Consider the following 23507-nt stretch of genomic DNA (forward strand, 5'->3'; position numbering starts at 1 on the left):
CAGAAGCTACTACTGGCAACATTCCCACTAGTGATAGCTAGTGGAAATGTCCCCAATAGGGCATTCCAGGGGCAGGGAGGGGTTGGGCAGGACTGGGCAAGCATAGGATCTGCTGGTTCTTGTACTGACCATGCTGAGGCCCACTCTGTGCCTCATTACACTGCCGCCTTGGAAACTGGCAAAATAAGCAATTATTCCTCCCTGTCAAATCACCTTCCACCCTGGCCAGTATAAGTGGGAGGCTGTGTAAGTGTCTGCCCCACTCAGTCAAACCAAGATGCACCACCTGCTGCCTGCCAGGAGTCTGGATTTACCCCTTAAATTGTTCTAGGCTGCATGAGTTGCTTTTTATGTTTGCATGTGTACTCATACGTGTAGTGCTCTATTCAGGCTGCAATGTGCCCAACAGGCAAGTCTGATATTAACCATCCTAGTGCTAACCACAGGGTTTTGGTGGATTCCCCCCCCCATCAAAGTTAAGATTCAAAATGTCTCAGCTTGTTGACCTAAGCCCTGCCCCAGAAGGTGGATATAAGGAGAAACCAGTGTGATCTGCATGTTACCTTTTGCAAGAGAGTAAGAGGTAAAACTGCCTAATAATGGTTTGCTTAGTGCAGCTACAGCACTTTAAGCATGAACCATGGTTTGCAAATCCACTTCAGACTGTGGCACTGAAAACTGATCTGCAGGCTGTCCTTCACCCTAGTTTAGGTATTCACCTGTAAAACTTAACCATGGTTAAGAAAAACAAAGTATAGTCAAGGATTATGTCTGCATAGAACTCCAGGGGTTGCTATGTGGTTTTCAAATGCATGCCCCCTCCCCTTAACCAGAACATAGCCTGCATTGTGGAGAAAATGATATCTCAAAGTTTTCTTTTTCAAAATGATCAGAGGGCATTTCTAATTGATCTGTGTATAGAGTGTGTACTTTACACTTCTCATCTGTTACTTTCTGTATCAACTGAAAGCAAAGACCTGGGAAGGAACAAGTTGAATGGTAAAATTCCACTGAAGGGGCTTCTGCATGAATCTAATACAGTATTCTACTGCACAACATCAAATGCACAATCATTGCCACTGCAATGACATCAAAAGTTATTTTTCTTGTTTAATCTTCAGTGGGAATGAAGGCATTCTCGCATCCAAGAAATGGCCGTCCAATCTTTTTAATGTGGTGTAAATAATATCGGCAAGCTGTACGGTGTACTAATAAGCCACAACCAGTGAAGTCTTTTATGTGAGATGCACCAGCAGAATGGTTATGACTTCGAAATTGAAGAACTTGAGCAGAAGTTAAGCTAAAATCACGTGTCTTATGGGTGGGTGGGTGTGCAGAGGCAGAGGAAGCTCTGACAACCACCACCACCCCATGGAAGGCATCCAAAGAAACCAGGGTGGTTACATAAGGACCTTATAGATGAGCTTAAATTTAAGAAGAGCATGTGTAAGAAGTGGGAAAAGGGAAGAATGCACACGGAGCCAACAGTTGCAGGGAGATCATCAGGTGGACCATCACTGAAATGAACTCAGGCTTGTGAGAGAGGTTAGAAATAATAATAAAAATTCTTCTGCTATGTTCAAAACAAGAGGAAGAACAAGCAGGTGGTAGGTCCTCTGTGTGCAGAAGATGGAGAAATGCTACTGGGTGACAGAGAGAAGGCAGAACTGCTCAACACCTACTTTGCCTTTGTCTTCACCCAAAAGGAAAGCAGTGCCCTGGTGATAATAGAATAAACAATGCAAGGAGGGAGTTTCAGCCCAAGGGAGGGAGAGAGGTGGTAAGCTAATACCTAGCTACTTAAAATGAATTCAGATCTTCAGGGCCTGATGAGCTGTACCCAAGATTACTAGAGCCAGTGGAGCCTCTATATATAAGCTTTGAGAATTCTTGGAGAATAGGTGAGGTCCCCAAAGAATGGAGGCAAGCAAATGTTGTCCCTAGTGCTTTATTTCAATAAAAATGGGTACTGGTAGTACTCACCATAAAGTTGTTACAGTAAGTGCCACACTTTTTAACAAACACAAAAAGTGCTAGTACTGCATACCCTAGAGTACCTCCTGGGGGAGGGGGAAGCACTGGTTGTCCCCATCTTCAAAAAGGAGGAAAAATGAACTTGTCAATACCAGAAAAGATCCTAGAATGGATAATTAAACAGTGTGTCTGTGAGCACTTAGAAAAGGATCCTGTGATTACTAAGACCCCGCATGGGTTTCTCAAAAACAAATCATGCCAGACATATCCCATTTCTTTTTTTGATAGAGTTACAAGCTTGGTGGATCAGGGGAATGCTGTGGACTTAATGTAACTTGATTTAAGTAAGGTTTTTAATTACTTAGATGAGGGGGAAGGAAGGAAGGAAGGAAGGAAGGAAGGAAGGAAGGAAGGAAGGAAGGAAGGAAGGAAATCCTCAAAGCTATCAAACAGTATTCATAATTTTGATTCTTGCTCAGACATTTTCTCAGGTTAAGTTCCAAGCACAAACATTGAGTGACAGTAAAGTGCAGCTGAGTTCAGTGCCATGGCAGCTTTTCTTTAATAAAAAGCAAATAAAGGCTGCTCAGCTGATCTACATCCTACATTTCTCCTGTTTCTTTGTAGGCTAACCTTTGTAAAATGATTTGCTTGTTACTCTTATTTGGTCCAGGAAAGCCAGGTCTACACTCAAATTAACATTTTAACCAGAACAAAATAAAAAATAAAAAATTCCTTCCAGTAGCACCTTGTTGTTGTTGTTCAGTCATGTTCGACTCTTAGTAGCTTCGAGAACACTGTCCAACCATCTCATCCTCTGTCGTCCCCTTCTCCTTGTGCCCTCCATCTTTCCCAACATCAGGGTCTTTTCTGGGGAGTCTTCTCTTCTCATGAGGTGGCCAAAGTACTGGAGCCTCAACTTCAGGATCTGTCCTTCTAGTGAGCACTCAGGGCTGATTTCTTTAAGAATGGATAGGTTTGATCTTCTTGCAGTCCATGGGACTCTCAAGAGTCTCCTCCAGCAGAGCCTTCTAGATTAGGCCCCCACAATGCTGGAGTAGACAGGCCTTTTGCCTGACCCCCTTCCATTATTGAAATATACTTTGAGTCTCATAAACAGTGAATTGACTCCCCCCCCCCCGAACCTCAGGCTTTATATACATTATTTACACAATGGGTCCCGTGTGATTGGCTGATTCTGCTTCCCACCTGGAGCCTGATTGGGCTGCTACTGCAGGCCAATCAGTTGTTGCATTCTAGGATCCTCCCGACCTAATTGGCAGTTGTTGCATTCTAGGATCCTCCCGACCTAATTGGCTGATTAACTTCCTCCTGGGGCCTGATTGGGCTGCTCCTGCAAGCCAATCTGGTTATTGCATTCTAGGATCATACCTGCCTATTGTTGTAGGATCCTAGCTCAGTACATAACAATTATGATATGTTTGGGGGAAGAACAGGGAATTCTAGCATGGGATATAAAGGTAATTTATGGAAGTGGCGGAGGAGGAACAAAAGTTTCAGGGAGAGGTTGTGTAATAGTTTCAAGATCTGAACAGGGCAGGGTGAATGAATCACTGCTTTCTTTCCCCTTAGAGCCATTTCCCCTTATTGCAAAGCTAGAGAGGCACTGGAATCCTCACAGCACTGGAGGCAATGTTCCTTGACTCTTATTCAACACTGGTTTTATACCTATGATCATGTGTAGCATCTTCTACCCAAGCTCCCCGCTACCCTTCTGAGTCAGAACTCTTTGTTTCCAGGCAGAGTAAAGAATAGTCTGAGGCATGTGATGCAGCTTCACTGCTGAAGCTGAGCAGTTCTGGCCTTGTGAGTTGCCTGGGTAAGAGGTGGCCACCTGGGAGCCAGATGTAAGCTGCTCTGAACTCCTCAGAGGAAGAATAAGGCATGTGTTTGGACAGGGCTCGAGTCAGTCTGGTATCTTAAGGCTTCTGACTAATATAGGGTGGTGCCTGCACTGAAAAATGCTTAATAATAATAATAATAATAATAATAATAATAATAATAATAATAATATAATTTTATTATTTGTACCCTGCCTATCTGGCTGGGCCTCCCCAGCCACCCTGGGCGACTTCCAACGAAGATTAAAATACATGAAAATGTCACACATTAAAAACTTCCCTAAACAGGGCTGCCTTTATGTGACCAAAGGTTCTATACTGTAAAGGTAAAGGGACCCCTGACCATTAGGTCCAGTGCGGACGACTCTGGTGTTGCGGCACTCATCTCGTGTTACTGTGTTACTGGCCAAGGGAGCCGGTGTACAGCTTCTGGGTCATGTGGCCAGCATGACTAAGCTGCTTCTGGCGAACCACAGCAGAGCACGGAAATGCTGTTTACCCTCCTGCTGCAGTGGTACCTATTTATCTACTTGCACTTTGACATGCTTTCAAACTGCTAGATTGGCAGGAGTAGGGACCAAGCAACGGGAGCTCACCCCGTTGCGGGGATTCGAACCACCGACCTTCTGATCAGCAAGCCCTAGGCTCTGTGGTTTAACCCACAGTGCCTCCTGCATCCCGTATTATACTATAGTTCCCCATTTATCAGGTGTTATTCCTACAACATTGCCATTCCTGATGCTCACCATAAAATGATTCCAGTTGAAGTGCTGCATATGTGCATTGTATACAGAAACTGTAGGCCTCTCCAAACTTAGCCAGTTACTCTAGAATTTGCTGAGAAGAGGGAAATGCTTCTCTCCCCCCCCCCCAACTTTGGTCGTCCTTTACTCATTCTTCTTGGTCCCAGTTGCTTGTTTATTTTCTGTGTCTTGCCACATCACTTTGAAACGTTGATAATAACTTATAAACCTTCTTCTTTGTTCTGTCAGCAAATGTTGTAAAATGTACCTGAAATTACCTTTTTCTTTCCCTGAGTGAACAGGCTCTGTGTACTCACAGATAGGGCTGTTTTCATCATTAAGTCTAAATTACAGTGCTCTTTCATTCCTGCTGGTTTGCTTCAAACCTGTCTCCGGAAAGACCCTTCAAGGCTTCCTGAGCACAGGAAAGGAATGTTTCCTCCCTTCGTGCCACTAGCTGCCCCCAAATTCCTGCAAAGTGGTCTGACAAAGAGAGAGAGAGAGAGACCATGAAAAAAGACAACATAGCAAATCAGTTAAACTAAGTCTCATGATGCACAGTTCAGTATGCAGAACCCAATGAACAAATGCTTTGCTCCACCCCCCAAGTGTACTGCAACCGCTCCCCACAAAATGCCACTTCTCTCTGCTTTGACTGAAGTATGGGCTCCTGGGAAGGCTGCAGAGTGCAGACCATTGGTAAGATGATTTGTAGAATGAAAGAATGGATACACATAGCCATCTCAGAAGTAAGGAAGCAGCACTACTGAGATGCAACTCCAATGCCCAGTCATCAGCCCAAACAGTTGTGTTTTGAGTTATCTGCACATTTCTAAACCATCTTCAAAGGCAGACTGCAAATTAACGTCAACTCAACCCACACTGTTGGAAATGCACCACTTTCAAGCTAGGATGTTTGGATACTTGGAAGGTTTCTATATTGTTTTGACACAAATGCTTGTGTGGCAGAGTAAAAATAGTAAACTAATGAAGTATGCCTTTGTAGGGCCAGGGCAGGAGAGTGTTAGAGTCCTGTCTAGTCCAGTTGCGTGGGATCAATCCAATCTGTTACCTCCGAGGATGTGGACAGGATGCTTGGACGAGTGAAACCAGCCACCTGTCTCCTTGATCCTTGTCCATCCTGGCTTATAAAAGCTAGCCGGAAAGGGCTGGGTGATAGCCTTCGCAGGGTGGTGAATGCTTCTCTCTGCGAGGGAGCCTTCCCAGACCTGCTGAAAGAGGCGGTTATTAAACCGCTTCTTAAAAAAAATCTTTAGATGCGGCCAATATGGCCAACTATCGCCCAGTGTCAAATCTACCATTCTTGGGCAAGGTGATTAAGCGAGTGGTTGCTGAACAACTCCAGGCACACCTGGAAGAAGCGGACCATTTGGATCCCTTCCAGTCAGGACTCAGACCTCATCATGTGACTGAAACTGCATTGGTCGCACTGGTTGATGTTCTCCGGCGGGCTAGGGACAAAGGTGAGAGCTGTTTCCTAGTTCTGCTGGATCTCTCAGCGGCTTTTGACACCATCGACCATAACAGCCTTCTGGACTCTCTAGAGCGTTCGGAGCTGGGGGCACTGTTATACAGTGGTTCCGCTCCTTCCTCCTGGGCCATGTTCAGAAAGTGGTGGCAGGGGATGAGTGTTCAGACCCCATGGCAGAACCTCAGGGTTCTGTCCTCTCCCCCATGTTTTTCAACATCTACATGCAGCCGCTGGGAGAGATCATCAGGGGGTTTGGGCTGGGTGTTCATCAGTATGCGAATGATACCCAGCTCTACCTCTCATTTAAATCAGAACCAGTGAAGGCGGTGAAGGTCCTGTGTCAGTGTCTGGAGGCTGTTGGAGGATGAATCCTGACAAGACCGAAGTACTGTTTTGGGGGGACAGGAGGCGGGCAGGTGTGGAGGACTCCCTGGTCCTGAATGGGGTAACTGTGCCCCTGAAGGACCAGGTACGCAGCCTGGGAGTCATTTTGGACTCACAGCTGTCCATGGAGGCACAGGTTAATTCTGTATCCAGGGCAGCTGTCTACCAGCTACATCTGGTACTTAGGCTGAGACCCTACCTGCCCGCCGGAGTGGTGCATGCTCTAGTTATCTCTCGCTTGGATTACTGCAATGCGCTCTATGTGAGGTTACCCTTGAAGGTGTCCTGGAAACTACAACTAATCCAGAATGCGGCAGCTAGACTGGTGACTGAGAGCGGCCGCCGAGACCACATAACACCGGTCTTGAAACATCTACATTGGCTCCCAGCACGTTTCCGAGCACAATTCAAAGTGTTGTTTCTGACCTTTAAAGCCCTAGACGGCCTCGGTCCAGCATACCTGAAGGAGCGTCTTCACCCCCATCATTCTGCCCAGACACTGAGGTCCAGTGCTGAGGGCCTTCTGGCGGTTCCCTCACTACGAGAATCCAAGTTACAGGGAACCAACCAGGCAGAGTGCCTTCTCGGTAGTGGCACCTGCCCTGTGGAATGCCCTCCCACCAGATGTCAAAGAGAAAAACAACTACCTGACATTTAGAAGACATCTGAAGGCAGCCCTGTTTAGGGAGGCTTTTAATGTTTAATAGATTATTGTATTTTAATGTTCTGTTGGAAGCCACCCAAAGTGGCTGGGGAAACCCAGCCAGATGGGTGGAGTATAAATAAATAAATAAATAAATAAATAAATAAATAAATAAATAAATTATTATTATTATTATTATTATTATTATTATTATTATTATTATTATTTGTAAATGATGCTAATGATGCTGTCCTCCCAATGGTCCATTTGCATAGGGTTGCAAAGTGATTTTCTTTGCCTTATGTGAGTTAGAGGAGTTTGGCTCAAAGGGGGTGTTTTGCCTTGTGCGGGGGGTGGGGTGGGGATACTGATATTGTGTCAGTACAGCTTTGGTAGTAATATTTGTTGCACACAAATCATAGGGTTTTCCTTAACTCTATCTGAAGAAGCCAGGGATTGAACCGAGGGCAGCCGTCCTTCCCTATATAGCTATAGTACAATATTGATAGGGAAGAAGCAACAGCTCTATCAGGTGATAACACAACTGAACAGAGTCTTGTACCAGAATTGGAATAATAAATGTTTATAAATGCTGCCATTTCCTTCCCCCAAAAAATGATTACAGTGATACCTCGGGTTACAGACGCTTCAGGTTACATACACTTCAGGTTACAGACTCTGCTAACCCAGAAATAACGCTTCGGGTTAAGAACTTTGCTTCAGGATAAGAACAGAAATCAATCACTTTATTTCAGCTTTAAGCTCATATAAAACAATACTAAGACAAATACACACATTAAAAGAACAGAAATTGTGCTCTGGCGGTGCAGCCAGTGGCAGCAGGAGGCCCCATTAGCTAAAGTGGTGCTTCAGGTTAAGAACAGTTTCAGGTTAAGAACAGACCTCCGGAACGAATTAAGTACGTAACCAGAGGTACCACTGTATTCACTTTCCAGGAACAATAGAAGGAGCAGATATGATAAAGCTTAATATATTAGTACATAAATATATGTGTTACTGTGAAGTGCCACTCACATCCATGCTCTCAGATGTGTGTTAGTTTCCTTATGAAGACTCACGTTGACAGCCTTTGCACTGTGCGACAAAAGAAAGCAAAAACCCACCAAATTATCATGCTATCTCCATAAGGAGCATTGTAGAGGAAGGCGCCCTAAAGGGGAAGTGCACACAGGTGAAATGCATTAGTATTGCCATGCGCTTCAGGTGGTGACAATGATCTTTATTGATGAAAGACTCATTGGAGCTGGGTAGCTGTGGTTTAAAGCAATGTCGCATTGCATTAGCTTTACCATGCAAAAATATTAAATGCTTCTGTGTCTTGCTGCCAGCACAAACCTTTCCCTTTTCCGTCGTGTTTTTCTTTTCTATTCTTCAAGGTCTCCTGCTTAGTTCTCAGTGCTTTGTGATGTTTTCAGGCAGTAAATGTTAAGCATATACACCTCGCTTTATGTGCTCACTAATGCCTGCGGAGCAAGTGTTATCCTACCACAGCTTTGCAGAACGCAGAGGGCCCAGAATGCTCAGCTAGAATCTCCAGTTCAACATAGTCAGCATCCAATGAAATAAGTTGAAAGTGAAGCTGGTCAGAAGCCAGATTTTCTCCTCCATGGTTATTAAAGAGATGCGTACAGCCAGTGGTGGAGTTTCATGTTCCGGCACTGGGGGGGGGGCGCGGAGAGCAGACAGGGCGGGGCTGGCACATGTCCTGGGGGCGGGGCACACCGCCTGCAGGGGCATGGGGCCAGTGTAGGCAGGGGGCAGCCACGTTGGCGCACTGCAGGGCGTGGTGTGCTCCCCCCGCACTCCCCTACAGCCCCTGCAAACAACACTTGGGTGTTTGCAAAGGGCCTTCCAAACAGCCTTGCACTGCACTTTGGTTGTGTGCACATATTGCCAGCAGAGGAATACATGCATGGAGCCAGACTGGGCAGGATTGGACTCTCCACTTACCAGCTAGTAAGTGGTGGGTTCAGTCCTGCTAACTCTAGTGCATTCATAGCAGGACTGCACTCCCTGCTTACCAACTGATGAGTGGATGATTCTGACCTGCTAAATGCTGGAATCTGCTTTGCCAGCTTATTCCTTATAGAAAACCCACTGGCAAAGCAGCAGGCAGCAGGATTGGACTCTCAGGGGATTCAACCCTGCTGGCTGCTCTGCAGTTGGGAAGGGGTAAGGAGGTACAGTGTCTCCTTTTCTCTTAATTGATTTGGAGTCCGGATCTGGGTCAGGGCAGATCTAAAGTCCCAGATTGGACCTCAAATTGTGTGTGTGTGTGTGTGTGTGTCCCTACTGTAAACAGTTACATTACTTTGATTCCTTGTTATCTGAAAGTGATCTCATGATTTTGCCACAATTATCCACTGATATCCATAGTTCTCCGTTCCTGCTGGGTCATAAAGAGAACAATCTACCATAAAATCCCATCAGTTCTGCGTGATTCTGAGGGAATGTGTTTTCTAGCATTCTCCAGAAGAATCAACTTCAGTCAGTATCAAATCTCCACACAATGAAAATTGCCACAATTAAATGTGTGATATGGCTGCAAATTTGTAATGTGTTTGTTCAGGGTGATACTGAGAGGTAACCAAGGATTTCAGAATCATCACATAACGTATGTGATGTTTCACCAAAAATCATTTGAGTTGCATAAGAAATGGAAAAGCTAAATATGGTGGTACTAAACAGAGTGCATAAAACACTTATTTTTTTAAGGTTAAAAAATAATAATGTGATTTCCGCTTGACATTCAGATGTGGAACTGAAATAACTGCATTGATCAACACAAGTAAACCAGACCAATTCTCTAGCAACAAATGCCCTTCTTCAGAAACCTCTCTACCTTACTTCCTTGTATGGCAGCCTCTGCTCACAGTACAGTCAGGGAAATTTCAGTTTAAGTACACCAAACCCTGATCATTTCTTTAATGATGTTCTCCAGCTTCTGATTCTTAGTAGCTCTGTTGGCACACTTCAGTACTATTTCTGATTACAATGACTAGGGGACACAGATCAGGGCATTATACTTGGCACCAGAGATTCTTGAATTGCTCACCATCACAGAGATGGTCCATAATACAGAACAGTTATCCATGGAGTAACATGAAATGACGACTTTGAAGCGACTGCCAAAGACTTAAGCCAGGCCATGATTCTTGGTGCATATACACAGTCAATGACAGTCCTCTGCCCTTACATTGCATTTCCTTTACTTTATTGCTTAATTCATTCTCTTTTATTGTCTTGAATGCTCACAAACCAGGCTAATCTGTCACTCCAAGGTCTTATCCCAACACCCTAAAGCCAATGGAAAACGTCTCATTGATAATAATGGGCTTTCACACGGATACCCTGCTTGTTTCCAATTGCACAGCAACACCCTTGATCGACAGCCATGACAGATAATAGTGCGCATCACTATTAGATAGAATGGGAAGCTTGCACAGAGCAAGATGAAATGATAGTCCCAGGGTCACACAGCAAGCTTTTTGCAGAACTATGAATCAAACTTGTATCTCCTAAATCAAAGCTTCTGGTAGAAAGTGGTGAGTGATACTGCATAGCGATGTTGTAAAGCCTTCTGTTTTGGGTTTTATTTTTAGCATTCCTCCTAGAGCTGCCATTTCCCACTGTCACCTTGTGTGTACATGAAAAGGACCAGGCAGCAACATTATCAGGCATATGCCAAGATCCACACCCCAACAGGATCTCACTGTCAATTCCTGCAGGCCCCAATTCTGCTTCTTCCTCCTTTTTTTCAGTAGCTGTTTGCTTACTCGGAGAGAGGAGCTCAATAATCAATGACAGGAGCAAGGAAAAGGAGCAGCAGCTGTTACTCTACTAACCCTCTACTTCTGGACTGGGCACGGAGAGAGGGGCAGTGAATGGGTAGCAATTACTGCAGCAAAGAAAAGTCAGGTCTACTTAGCAAGGAGATGGGGGTGTGGCTCTGTGTCATAGTCCCATTGCTGAGCAATAGCATGCAGAGCTCAGTGGAGCATGGCCAAACAAGCAGAAGATACGAATCTCTGAGATATGCTTGGCAGAGTCCGCATACAAAGCCAAGTCTGTTCTGAGGGTCGGGCAAATAACAATCTATGTAGTCAGCCAATCCAGAGGTCAGCGAGTCCGATGATCATGAACCAGGGGTCCGAGCAGGAAACAGCAATATAGGACTGGGAACCACAGGTGTTGTTTCCAACATCTGACTGCTTCTGAGAGCTCTGTTTAAGGCTGAAGCCAGCTGGTTATCATCAGTGCCAGCTGGCTCTCAACAGTGCCTTCTCAGTGTCCTTGAAGGCTGATCAGCTGCAAGTGGAGTCACTCGCCCTTCTTTCCCTTCAGGCTGCTGTTCAGCAGGTGAAGCTGACCCCTGGCCCATTATAGGCTGACTGAGGACATCTTACCCAAGGATGATGATGTTTAGTCATTCAGTCGTGTCCGACTCTTCGTGACCCCATGGACCAGAGCATGCCAGGCACCCCTATCCTCCACTGCCTCCCGCAGTTTGGCCAAACTCATGCCAGTCGCTTCGAGAACACTGTCCAACTATCTCATCCTCTGTCGTCACCTTCTCCTTGTGCCCTCCATCTTTCCGAACATCAGGGTCTTTTCCAGGGAGTCTTCTCTTCTCATGAGGTGGTCAAAGTACTGGAGCCTCAACTTCAGGATCTGTCCTTCCAGTGAGCACTCAGGGCTGATTTCTTTGAGGATGGATAAGTTTGATCTTTTTGCAGTCCATGGGACTCTCAAGAGTCTTCTCCAGCACCATAATTCAAAAGCATCAATTCTTCGGCGATCAGTCTTCTTTATGGTCCAGCTCTCACTTCCATACATTACTACTGGGAAAACCATAGCTTTAACTTTATGGACCTTTGTCGGCAAGGTGATGTCTCTGCTTTTTAAGATGCTGTCTAGGTTTGTCATTGCTTTCCTCCCAAGAAGCACGCGTCTTTTAATTTCATGACTGCTGTCACCATCCGCACTGATCATGGAGCCCAAGAAAGTGAAATCTCTCACTGCCTCCATTTCTTCCCCTTCTATTTGCCAGGAGGTGATGGGACCAGTGGCCATGATCTTAGTTTTTTTGATGTTGAGCTTCAGGCCATATTTTGCGCTCTCCCAAGGATAATAACCCCTAAAAAACAAACAAACAACTGGAGCTGGCACTCAACGTGAACATCCTATAGATACATGGGAAATGAGTGGGTTGCAAAACTTCAGAATAAAAGAGTTAGAGTCTGTATTGATCTTCGGGTTTCAAGAGTTGTATTTTCTAGCTCACCCTGTCTCGGGCTCAATGCAGAAAACACCCTGGTTAAAAGAATCAGTAGCATTACTGGAATAAAGCAGTTAGGCAACACAACACAAGGAAAGGATTATCCTTTTCAATACTTTCTTATGACATTAAAAAACAACCCTCTGAGAAATATGAAATACAATAAGTGAAAAAGAAGAGAACAAAGTACAAAACCAGCAAACAAAGCCAAAGATCACAGCTGTTATCTCATAAAATAAAATACATTCTCAAGAGACTATATAGTGACATAGATGTTGCAACAAAAATGACCTGATACAGAAAGAATACAAAATAAATGTTAGGAATAAAGTCATATTTCACTAGGACTTGCCATCCCTATGATTGGCCTATCATACATATACTGTAAGTAACAGATAGCCACCAAATGGAGGCAAAATCCACAGGTTTAGCTGCACTCTGAGATACTCTTAATTAATCAGAAATGGGAACAAACCTTACTCCATTGAACCCAACAGTTATTATCTTTAAATTTAAATAGCAGCATCACTTTTCAGATAGGTAAGAATGGCAAATGCATTGGACGCAATCAAACCCAGAGTTAAGTGTGATGCAGACATAGGCAAACTTGGCCCACCAGGTGTTTTGGGACTACAACTCCCATCATCCCTAGCTAACACAATGAGTGGTCAGGGATGATGGGAGTTGTAATCCCAAAACATCTGGAGGGCTGAGTTTGCCTATGCCTGGTGTGATGAAACCCCTATATATAAATCAGATGTCTCCAAACTACAGCCCGCGGGACTCAATTATCTGGCCCGTGGGGACCGCTGCTGCTGCCCACTCTTACCGGCACAGCACGGCACAGCACGGCTGCCTACTTCCATGTCGGCAGAGCACCGGAAATAGCTTGTGTGCATGTGCAAGCGTCATTTCCGGTGCACATCCAGGTCTGAGGAGGCCCATGCGCATGCACACAAGCTATTTCTGGTGCTCCGCCAACCCGGAAGTGTGCCGGAAATAGCGTGTGCGCCCGCGTATGGGGGGGCGCTTCCCCACCCTCCAGCCCGCCATGCGATCGGCGCTGGAGGAACCGACCCAAGGCCCGGTAAGTTTGCAACCCCTGATATAAATTATTGAATTAAAATTCAAACAGAACTGAATTAAAAATTGCCCCAAGTTCCAGTAAATTCACGTTCATTTCAACCAGAAATTGCAGGAATTGTTCTTGTGTAATTTTTAAATGAGATTTTTAAAAAGAGAATTCAGTGAATTGGTTGATATGCATTAGTTTATTCCAAGCACTAGTCGTAGAGCATCTATTTTGAATGCAGAAGAACCCAGGTTCGATCCCTAGCATGGTGAGGCTGGGAAATGCCCATTCCTGAAACCCTAGACAGCTGCTGCAACTCAGTGTAGACAATAAAGGGCTAGATGTTGCCATGGTCTGACTCAGTGCAAGGCAGGTGCCTATGCTCCTGTGTGCATTTCTGGAGTGGAAGGCTGACCTAGGGCCCAAGGAAATGGCAATGAAACCAAGTACCGGTAGTTTTAAGAGTGTGTGACAGGGATAAGGGCTGGATGATTTATAGATCGTGTTGCTTTATGCAGAATAATAGTCAAGAAAGCTTGGAACAAATATGATGTCCTGCAGATCATGGACTGGAGGCCTGCATTTGCAACCCTGTTCCACCAACGGCTCATTTCTGCCTCCAGTGTATCTTGACTTGTGGGATTTCTTCTGCTTCATTCATTTTTACTCAGGGAATGTTTCTGCCAACACCCTCGGCACAGCAGAGAACATGCCTGCTGCTGGCAGTGGTATAAATCAATGCAGCTCTTATCCCCCATGGCATCTTGGATTCCTTCCATAGCAAAGAGGATTTTTTAAAGCAGAGCTGCAGCCTGTTCCCTGATGAACAGGATCCTTGGCATGCAGGACGGAGGAATTAACTCCATCCACATTCCTATGAGTTCGTCTATTTGTTTGGCTTTCGTCATAACTATGTCAGTTGCATCCACAACCTAATACATAATGCAGGGAATCTTAAGCCTTTCAGCAGAGATGAGTAAGGCTGGTTGCTTTTGTTTGGGTTTCGTTTTTAATTATCTGCTGTTTTTCAGGGTGAAGAAATAGGTTGTCACATATTCCTTGCATGTTTTGGTTCTGTTGTTGCCAATGATTATTTTTTTAAAATACTCCAAGATGTTGCAGGGTGTGCATGTGGTTGTGGTTATTGTTGCTGCTGTTGTTGTTGTGTTTTTCTACAAACCTGTCAAAATGTCAATTCTAATTATACCTAAGTGGTTTAAGGCTAGAGGCTAAAGGAGGCTGTTGATAACATTTTGAATGAGTCATAAAGGCTCATGTATCTTTTCCCGTTTTATTTCCTGAATATTTTCATCAAAATGGCAGCTACTTAGGCTTAAATGAAATCAAGTCTGCTGTGACTGTTTTCTTTGATAACTACAGAGAGCTTCTCAGAATTCAGAATCCTACACTGCAGACACATTAGTCAAAGTAAGAAAATGGGGGCATGAAATGTCCAAAAATGGAACACTAAGAGGAAGCTAAATTAATGCATAATTAGGAAGTTCTAATTCTCTCCACAAACAAAGAGTGATCCTGATATGAGCTTTGTAAATGGTACACTATCTGCATGGTTCCATCCATTCATTTCCAGCCCACAGATCATTAAAGCAATTATAATTTCACAGAGGTTTGATCCGCAATTGATTTCTTTGTGATAATTCAATTTAGAGGCTTGCTTCTTCCCGGGTAGAAAATGACAGGCGATGAAGTGTATAAATCCTTAGCACTGTCCACGGATGCACTTGAAAGGCTGGCAAGGGGCCAGGAAGGATTCACTCCACAAGAGGTCTTCTGCTGACCTTACAGTTGAAGCGCCAGGCATTTTAGTGCTTAATTAGAAATTGATCAATATGGGCCTTCCACCAAGATCTCCTGGAGGAAGGCGTGAGCAGAGCGCAGAGCTACTTAATAGCAGCTTCTTTTTCCGTCATTGGGAGGGAGAAATGCTGAGCCTTCCAGAATTCCATTAGTATGAAAAGTACATGGGGATGTCTGTTGATAATCACCAGTTATGTTCTTCCCTCTGTTCAGATTAAGCAAAGAAACAGTATTACTACCACAGCAAGTGTGTTGTGCTGCCTGGTGAAACATTTTAAAAGCTTCCCTATACAGGGCTGCCTTCAGATGTCTTCTAAAGATTGTATAGTTACTTAATTCCTTGGCATAACTCCATACTCCATTTCTCCAATGGAAATATGGTCCATACCCTCCCACATTTCTCCAATGAAAATAGGCACATCCTAAGGAAAAGCAAGACATTCCAGTATCAAATCAGGAACCACGACGGCTTCTGTAAATCCAGGACTGTCCTGGAAAATAGGGACACTTGGCTCTGAGGCCTAGACTTCATGGCTCCCTTGAAGCCCAGAGGTCAGTCTCTCTGTCTTGCTGATAAAACAGGAAGTAATGTGCTAGAAGCCTTGTTTCAATAATTTCCCCTTCTTGCCTTTGATTTGAGAGACTTGGAAGGCAGAAGAGATCTGAAAATTCAGCCGCTTTTTTGTTATTTGTTAGTCAGAAGCATGCAAACCTCAACCTGGCTGGACATGTCCTTGCAGGCAGTTTCAGCTGAGCATCTCCATGACTGAAATGCATTCAGCAGTTACAAATGCCATCCCTTGGCAATACTTCAGCTAATGGACAGTGAAATAAAACCCAGCAGATTCCTGCCATGACAACAGAGTTCAGCATCCCATGATGCCGGTAGTGTAAAGTTTGTTTTATACTACAGTCGGGGCAAGACTGTTGGCTGTTTACTAGCCTACAGAAATATGCCACTGAAGCCTCCAAAGGCATTTTGGCACTAGATTCAGTAAGCCATAATAAGATACAAGTGGCAGAGAAAGAAAAGGAGAGAAATAGCCCCATGGAACACACTATGTTCTTTATTTAAAAACAAAAACAAAAAACCCACCTTTTATTCATTTTAAAATGTCCAGAAAATGTCCTCCCCAAAAAAGAGGGAAGGGGAAAGAATTCTCACCCCTTAACAACAACAAAAAAATCCATCAAATGCAATATTTCACCTACTGTCTGAATTACAAAAAGTTTTAAAAATCCATGTACAAAGAACATAGAAAGAACTTAGTTAAAAATTATATCCAAAAACATTTTTTTTAAAACTATATTTTCAAATTAATACATTGGAAGATAATGAGAAATGGGTATTTTGAGGTGCACTAATACAACTGGGTCAAGTAAAGGAAGTCGATAAGCACCGCTAAGTATCATCAAAGTCTGCTTTGTTGGATCACAATGTTTTAAACAAAGCACAAAGTGTAATAAAAACAACACAAAAACATGTGGTGACCCCAATTCAGCAAAGACAATTGGGAGACATTGAAAAAGCCAGCTTCCTGAGTTTGCCACACTCCCCTGTTCCTAATTAAACAGCATGAACAGTGTGATAATGGTAGTTCACTGAAACCAGCATGCAAGGCCAGAATGTCTTCAGTTCTTCCCATTATCTCTTAATAGGTGGCTATACAAAGGACCTGCTTTTTCTCTGCAGGTCTAACAACTTCTGCATTTGAATCCTTTTTATCTTTTTTTCTGCACTGGTTGAAGATTAGAAACTTCATATCTTCTTTCGTTCCACCTTCTTTCATGTCCTAATATAAAAAGAACCCATTCAGAAATGGGCAATAGAGGTTCAGTGATATCATCATTTGTTAAAATTCACAACCAAATTAGTTTCTCAAAGGTGCATTTATTTTAGGTCCTACTTGTGCAGTCCTTACTTCACTGAGTAATATTCAACAATGAGAAAGGAAAGTGGACTTATTTGTGCCTATAGGCCTACTCAAGTGTTTTATTAGCCAGTTGAATGGCTTTCCTCCAACTTCAATGGGACCTTTCTTTGGAGATCATTGCTGAAGTGAATTGGCCACTTTGAATACACTTACTGAATTTAAGTAGCCATGTGCATCAGTGTTTAGCCAAACAGATGGTCCTTTCAGGTTGTCAACTTGCTGCTTCAATATTCGGTAGAGAGCAAAGTTAATAGGACTTCAGAAGCACTGCCAAATAGTAGTGAGGATGATAAAATGCAAGTGAAATCTTAACAATGAACTTTTTGAAACTGGAAAAAGCAATTCATTTTCAGTTTGAATATGGTGATTGCAAAAGCCACAATACAAAACCCATAATGGAATTTTATTGTGGTGCTGTGCCTCCAGTCCTTTCTGAAAGCACTCATGCTACAAGCAGTCCCAAAGCCCATTATCTCACTAGTGCATTCTCTCTTGTTGTCAGATACTCCATGCTAATTTTCTCAGCTTCTCTCCTTCTGACCACTCCAAGGGATTGAGGATCCTTTGGCCTGCCCAATGTTATTGAACTACAACTCCCATCAGCCCCAGCAGGCGTGGCCAATGGCCAGGAATGATGGGAATTTCAGTTTGGCAACACCTGGAGGGCCAAAGGATTCCTACACCTATTCTACTCCAAAACTACCTCCCCATAATTTTACAATCAGCCTCTGCTTCAAGCTCCATCTTATTCAGAGGCCAACTTGGCCTCTGTGAAAGGGGAAAGTACTGTAGGAGCTCTGGAGTTTGGGGAACACCCTTCCATGGACTGTGCTTTCTCCATTTCTTCTCATACGGTAGAAGCAAATGTTTTCATTTATGTCTGGCTTGTTGTTTCAAAAGCAGCAGCTTTTTGATGAGCAGTGGAAGCTTTTTGTCGCTGTTTTCCTGATTTATTTTTCTGCTTGTGTGCTTTGCTTTTGGATTTGTTGTTGTTGCTTTGAATTTACGGCGTTGTAAATTGCTTTGGAATATTTTCTGGTTATAAAGTGGTGCAGAGGTTTAGTATATACATGCAGTGAGTGATAGCCAGCTAAGTCATGCTAAGTGTAGACCCACTGAAGTCCCCTTTGCCCTATCACTACTTCTTCATGAAGAAACAATCTGAGCTGTGTGGCATGATTCCTCTTTCTACATACGAAAGGTGCTGGAGTACAAGATCTAGGTGCATTGAGAGTTTTGCTGCCTGGAGTCAGTTCTTCATACTTGCCACCAGCAGCCCACACATGAGTGCATTAGGAATGCGCAGAGCTATTGCTAAGCCAGAATGTGCACATGGAGAGGCACTATTCGTTTGAATCAGCAGCATCTAGCTGTGAAGGCGGCAATGGCCCTGGGCAGTCTGAGGTACTCATGTGGAGACCACTACGACTGAAGCAGCCAGCTGCGTGAGCATCTTCCTAGTCCTTTCTGCAGATGAATACTTGGTTACTAAGGGTCTGTTGGAATGACTGACAGGTGCAGGAGGGATCTGTTTTAAGTTGATTTATATGTAGATTTTGTGGTTTCCAACCTGTTTGAATTTTGTCCACATAGAACAGCCTCTTGCATTGACTGCCTGCATTGTTGCTTTCTTGGTTGTTTTCTAAAAAGAAAAAGGCCAACTAATTATATGCAAAATTCACGTATTTTGTACATATACTATGTATTAAAAAAAATCAAGCCCCAATGTTTCTACAGGATACTTTCATTAAAATTGAGTATTTTCAGTGTTTTTCACACAGTTACATGCATTCTTGTAGCCATCTGCTCACTTGCTGGTTACTTTAGGAAACCTGGGGTACATAGACACATAATATGCATACTGTAAAAATGCACAATATATGTAAAGATTTCTCTTATTTTTAGTGGAGGCCGTAAAAAAAGGCTTGCTTCTTGATATGGAAATTTTGACATAGAGATTTTCAGAAAAGTTAATCCCTAACTAGAACAATGCAACAAGAATCTGAACTTACTTTGTTATGTAACATCCTCTCATATGCACATAATTTTAAAATGTTTTTCACCCATCTAATCTCTGTTGGCGCTGTCAACAAAACTGCCTAAACTGCATTCATAGGTTTGCTGTAGAAGAGAAAGAGATCAGCACCACAGAGTCTTGTGCTGGATATGCAGTGCTGCCCTTGTTATCACCTTGCTGGAATAAGGAATTGGGTTATAATTAATGAACTAGGTTACAGTATAGTAATGTAGGGAAAGAAGACATTATATGCACTGGAATATGCATTATAACTTCACTGTAATCAGAACCCCATCACGTGTGCACTGTGAATAGAGCTTCTGAGAAAATCAGTTCTTTTGCAGGGGGGAAGTATCCTGTTCTTTGCAGCTTAATGGAAACAGTTCATTAAAAACAAACAAACCCCTTGGGTTCAACTGTTAGAGCTGCTTAGGATCTTCTGAGCCTTGTTGCCTTACATTTACCTGGCGTGAAGCAACCTGACAGAACTTTGCACGTTTCTATACACACACAGGAAACTGAGCAGACCTGAAAGGGCAGGAAGACAACTCCTTGATTCTAGGAGACTGACGGATAGTTATGCTTTTAGGAAGCCTCTAGAGAAGTGTGTGTGTGTGTAAGAATGGGTTTCTTACAAGAGTGGAATAAAGTGAGGGCACATGTAGGAAGTTACAGTAGGAAGGGATGGTGGGTAGTGAGAGAGCTGGCATCAGAAGTCTCCATTGTTGGGCATCTGCTGAGGCTCATTTCCAGATAAAGGGGCCTGCTGCCAATATGTAGCTTTGCTGCTCCTTTTTCTCGCTGCTTCTCCTGCCGCCACCTATTCAGCTGCCCTTCCTGAATGAGCAAGTAGGGAAAAGAACATCCCTTGGCTTTTCTTTCCAGGAGAGGCCAGTGAATGGGTAGATCAGGGAGAGATGGTCAGCAGCAGTAATGCATCAGAAGACCAGTTCCTGGAAGCCACAAGAGGGGAGAGTGCTCTTGTGCTCAGTTTCAGCTTGCTGGTTTCCACAGGCATTTGGCCGTTATGAGAACATGATGCTGGGCTAGATGGGTTATTGGCCTGATCCATCAGGCTTCTCTTACGTTCTTAAGGATGCACTCTTGGAGGAGTAACCACTGGAAGCATTATGCCCAGGTGCTCCTCAGAAACCTGGCGCTTGCAGCAAGGGCAATGTTGGAGTAGCTTCCCTGCAAACTACTGTAAACCTTTCTCCCATTTCTCTTTCTTGACTCCCTCTTGAATTTCCCCTTTCCCTAAAGAATTTCCTCTCCCCTCCCTCAGCTAGAGAGGGAGGAGGAATTTGGTTCAGTTTGTAGTCAAAGGTGAATGTACCTAATTCACATTTCCTGAAACAATTCATAAGTCATCCTTTGAAATTCGGACTTTTCTGAATATTGCAATGTAGCTCTCCAACCAAGTAAGGTGAACAAAAAATGGATAGGCTAAAATGTGCATAAAGATGCATTCTATGAGAGGAGTTAACTTGCAAAAAAATGTTTTCATTGGGCAAAATTTAATACAAAAGTATATGAGAAATTGGTACAAAGATACTGATAAATTTTCATGAGGACATTCTGAAGAATAATCACAAACTGATGTGGAAAGGTAGAGAACCGTACTGGAAAAATGAGAAACAGATTTCCCCATCCCTGCTCATAACTAAACCTTTTTCCTGCCTCCCCTAAGCTGTTCCTTGTTTTGTTCCTCTTCACAGAAAACACTGTCATTTTTGAATGGAAAATGTTATACTGTGATGTATTATAAATAGGGTTATTATATTTAAATTGCCTGTCTTGTGAACCACTTCAAGCACAATGTACATGTGGGAAATATGATATACAAATAAATTAATTGACCATGACACTCATACTATGGGCCGATGGGCCGTATTCAGCTAAATAGTTCTGCAAACACAATAATTGGTTCTAGTACACCAGGGCTTCCCCTGCTCTCTTACCCTCGTGCCCTTCCCAAATCTGCTCTGTGGTTGGGGAAACCCCGGAACAGATGGGGGGGGACACAGGGGGAGAATATGCTATTGCGCAAGGAGAAATCCTTGAGCTGATGGAACCAGTGACTTAGCCCTATTTTGAATACATCCCAATGACTTGACTAGGGATCCTTTTGGGGGCGGGGTTTGCTGCCATCAGAAAACAGTGTCTCTGAATCTACCCCATTGTGAATCTACCCCATTGTGGGGCTTGATATATCAAAACCAACACAGTTTACATCTATGCTGGCATTGGAAAGGCTTCAGTGTGTCTGTATGTAAGAGAAAAAGTGTGTGTGTGTGTGTGTGTGTGTGTGTGTGTTGCCTATGTGGTTTCCCCTATTCCGCAAGATGGGATTGTTTTGGAAGGGTAAAAGGCCACTTTCTCAAGTGATGCTGTAGCATTTACTGAAGACAACAGAAGCCCTCTTAGTCCCTAGCACTTGTCTTGGTCTACTTATTAAGCACCTGTGTCCCAAGCCCAGCTTTCATCTTGTCTTTTCATGTTTCTTGTTTACATAATTAGTGTTGCTCGCTTAGTATTTAGATGTATTATTTATGCAGCCTTTGAAGGCCTGCATGAAATTGAACTACAGGAAACTGTACACAGGTTTTTATTTCTAAAGCAGCGGGCAGGGAGAAAGAAGTTAGAAAAGAAGGGGAACGGTATGTTCAAACAAAAAGCACATCTTCCTAGATAATTGCATATGGATGCAAAACCTTTCAAACAGAATGCAGGTACATAGCATCTCAGACCTCCTAGACTAATTTCTAATTCAAACAAATAAGGTTTTGACTTTTCCTCACTTTTCTTTACCCTGTAAGCGCATGTTGATTTAAAACATAAAACTAACAGCTGAGGATGTAAGAAGGCAGTTTCTTTTCCACCATATATTTGTCACATGCAGCACTCTTTCCATTCTGCTGCAGTTCATCTTCCACCCCAAACTACATTATTCATCTCACTGCCCACTGTGGCGAAATTATGTAACTTATTTAAATTGCATAGATGAGGTTGACATTATTCCATCCTGTTCATTTCAATTGAAAGGAAACACAATGCAAGCGGTGGCCTAATCAATTCTGTATTGTTTGCAGACTGACTGCAACAACATCTGCAAATACCAGTTGTAATCAGTGGATTGATTTCCATTGCAAACATGGGACATCTAAAAAAAAACTTCAACCGTTTCCACTCCTGTTTCCCTTTTCATCAGAATTCTCCAACAATCCTACTACAGTCCTTGGCATGGTCGTCTAGCTGACCCATTTATTAGGCATTCATCTTAAGGGGAAATGCTGTAGCTCAGCTGTAGAACATCTGCTTGGTATGCAGAAGGTCCAAAGTTCAATTCAAGCTTCTCCAGAGAAATTCCTGTTTGAGACCTTGGTCAGCTGATGCCAGTGAATGTAGGCAATACTGAGCTCAGTGGGCCAATGGTCTGAGTCTGTACAAGGCTGCTTCCTTTATTCCTGTGATTTGTTTGCACAGAGTTTTCAGGGAGGTTATAAATCATCCCTGCTTATGGAGCATTCATTCTTATTTGGTTTTGTGGTTAAATGCAATTGCATCAAGCAATCTCACACTTTCCGGTGCATCCCTTCATCACTTTAATTGTGCAACCTGAATTTGCTGGATCTAAGGACAGTCTGGAAGCTGCCTATGTCAACTCACAAGTAAGCCCATTTAAGTTCTTAGGGATTTATATCCCGAGTAAGCATGCTTAAATACTAAGCACAAATGTTTGCCTGCAAATCACTTATTGATTGGTTGCAATCCATCCATCTTGGTAGACTATGGAAGAGTGCATCTTTAGGGGTGAAGTCAAACTGTTGTAGAGTTACAGTGCCTGCTGTGGCCGGAGAGACTGATATGGGGGAGACATGTTTTGTTGCAGTTGGGGCAAATAAAGTCATTTGATTTTGCTGATGCAGGTGTACTATGATGTTTCCTCTTTCTGCACTCCTCCCAGTGGTCATTCCTCCTCTGGTCACTGCTGTGGATACACAACCTGACTGATTGTCTCCAGGTGCTGCAGTCATCTGCAAGGGACTCCCACGTGGTAGAGTTAATGTTGCCAGCCTTCATATCACATTTGCAGACAACATTGCAATGCAATGCCACTGGACCTGGTGCCTGAAGCCAGCTCTCTGTAGAGCACGTCCGTGGGTATCCTGCAATCTTCCATTCTGTGGACCTGACCAAGCCAGCAGAGACATGGCTGAGACAGGAGTGTGAACATGCTGGGAATGTGGGCTTGGGAAAGCACATCTT

The 23507-nt window shown here is 43.6% G+C and overlaps 1 protein-coding gene across 2 annotated transcripts in view; it reads left to right on the forward strand.

The window, feature by feature from the left end:
• RALY (RALY heterogeneous nuclear ribonucleoprotein) overlaps positions 1-23507 on the forward strand; it is a 195586-nt gene that overhangs the window by 14578 nt on the left and 157501 nt on the right. The window contains exon 1 of one of the 2 annotated variants that reach the window (XM_033153293.1): positions 22891-22909. The exons of the other annotated variant lie outside the window; for it this stretch is intronic. The gene's annotated coding sequence lies outside the window, so the exon portion shown is untranslated. Of the gene's footprint in view, positions 1-22890; positions 22910-23507 lie in introns of those variants that run through there. 2 annotated transcript variants of the gene reach the window in all.

This window comes from Lacerta agilis, chromosome 6 (genome assembly GCF_009819535.1).
Source record: "Lacerta agilis isolate rLacAgi1 chromosome 6, rLacAgi1.pri, whole genome shotgun sequence".
NCBI lineage: Eukaryota > Metazoa > Chordata > Lepidosauria > Squamata > Lacertidae > Lacerta > Lacerta agilis.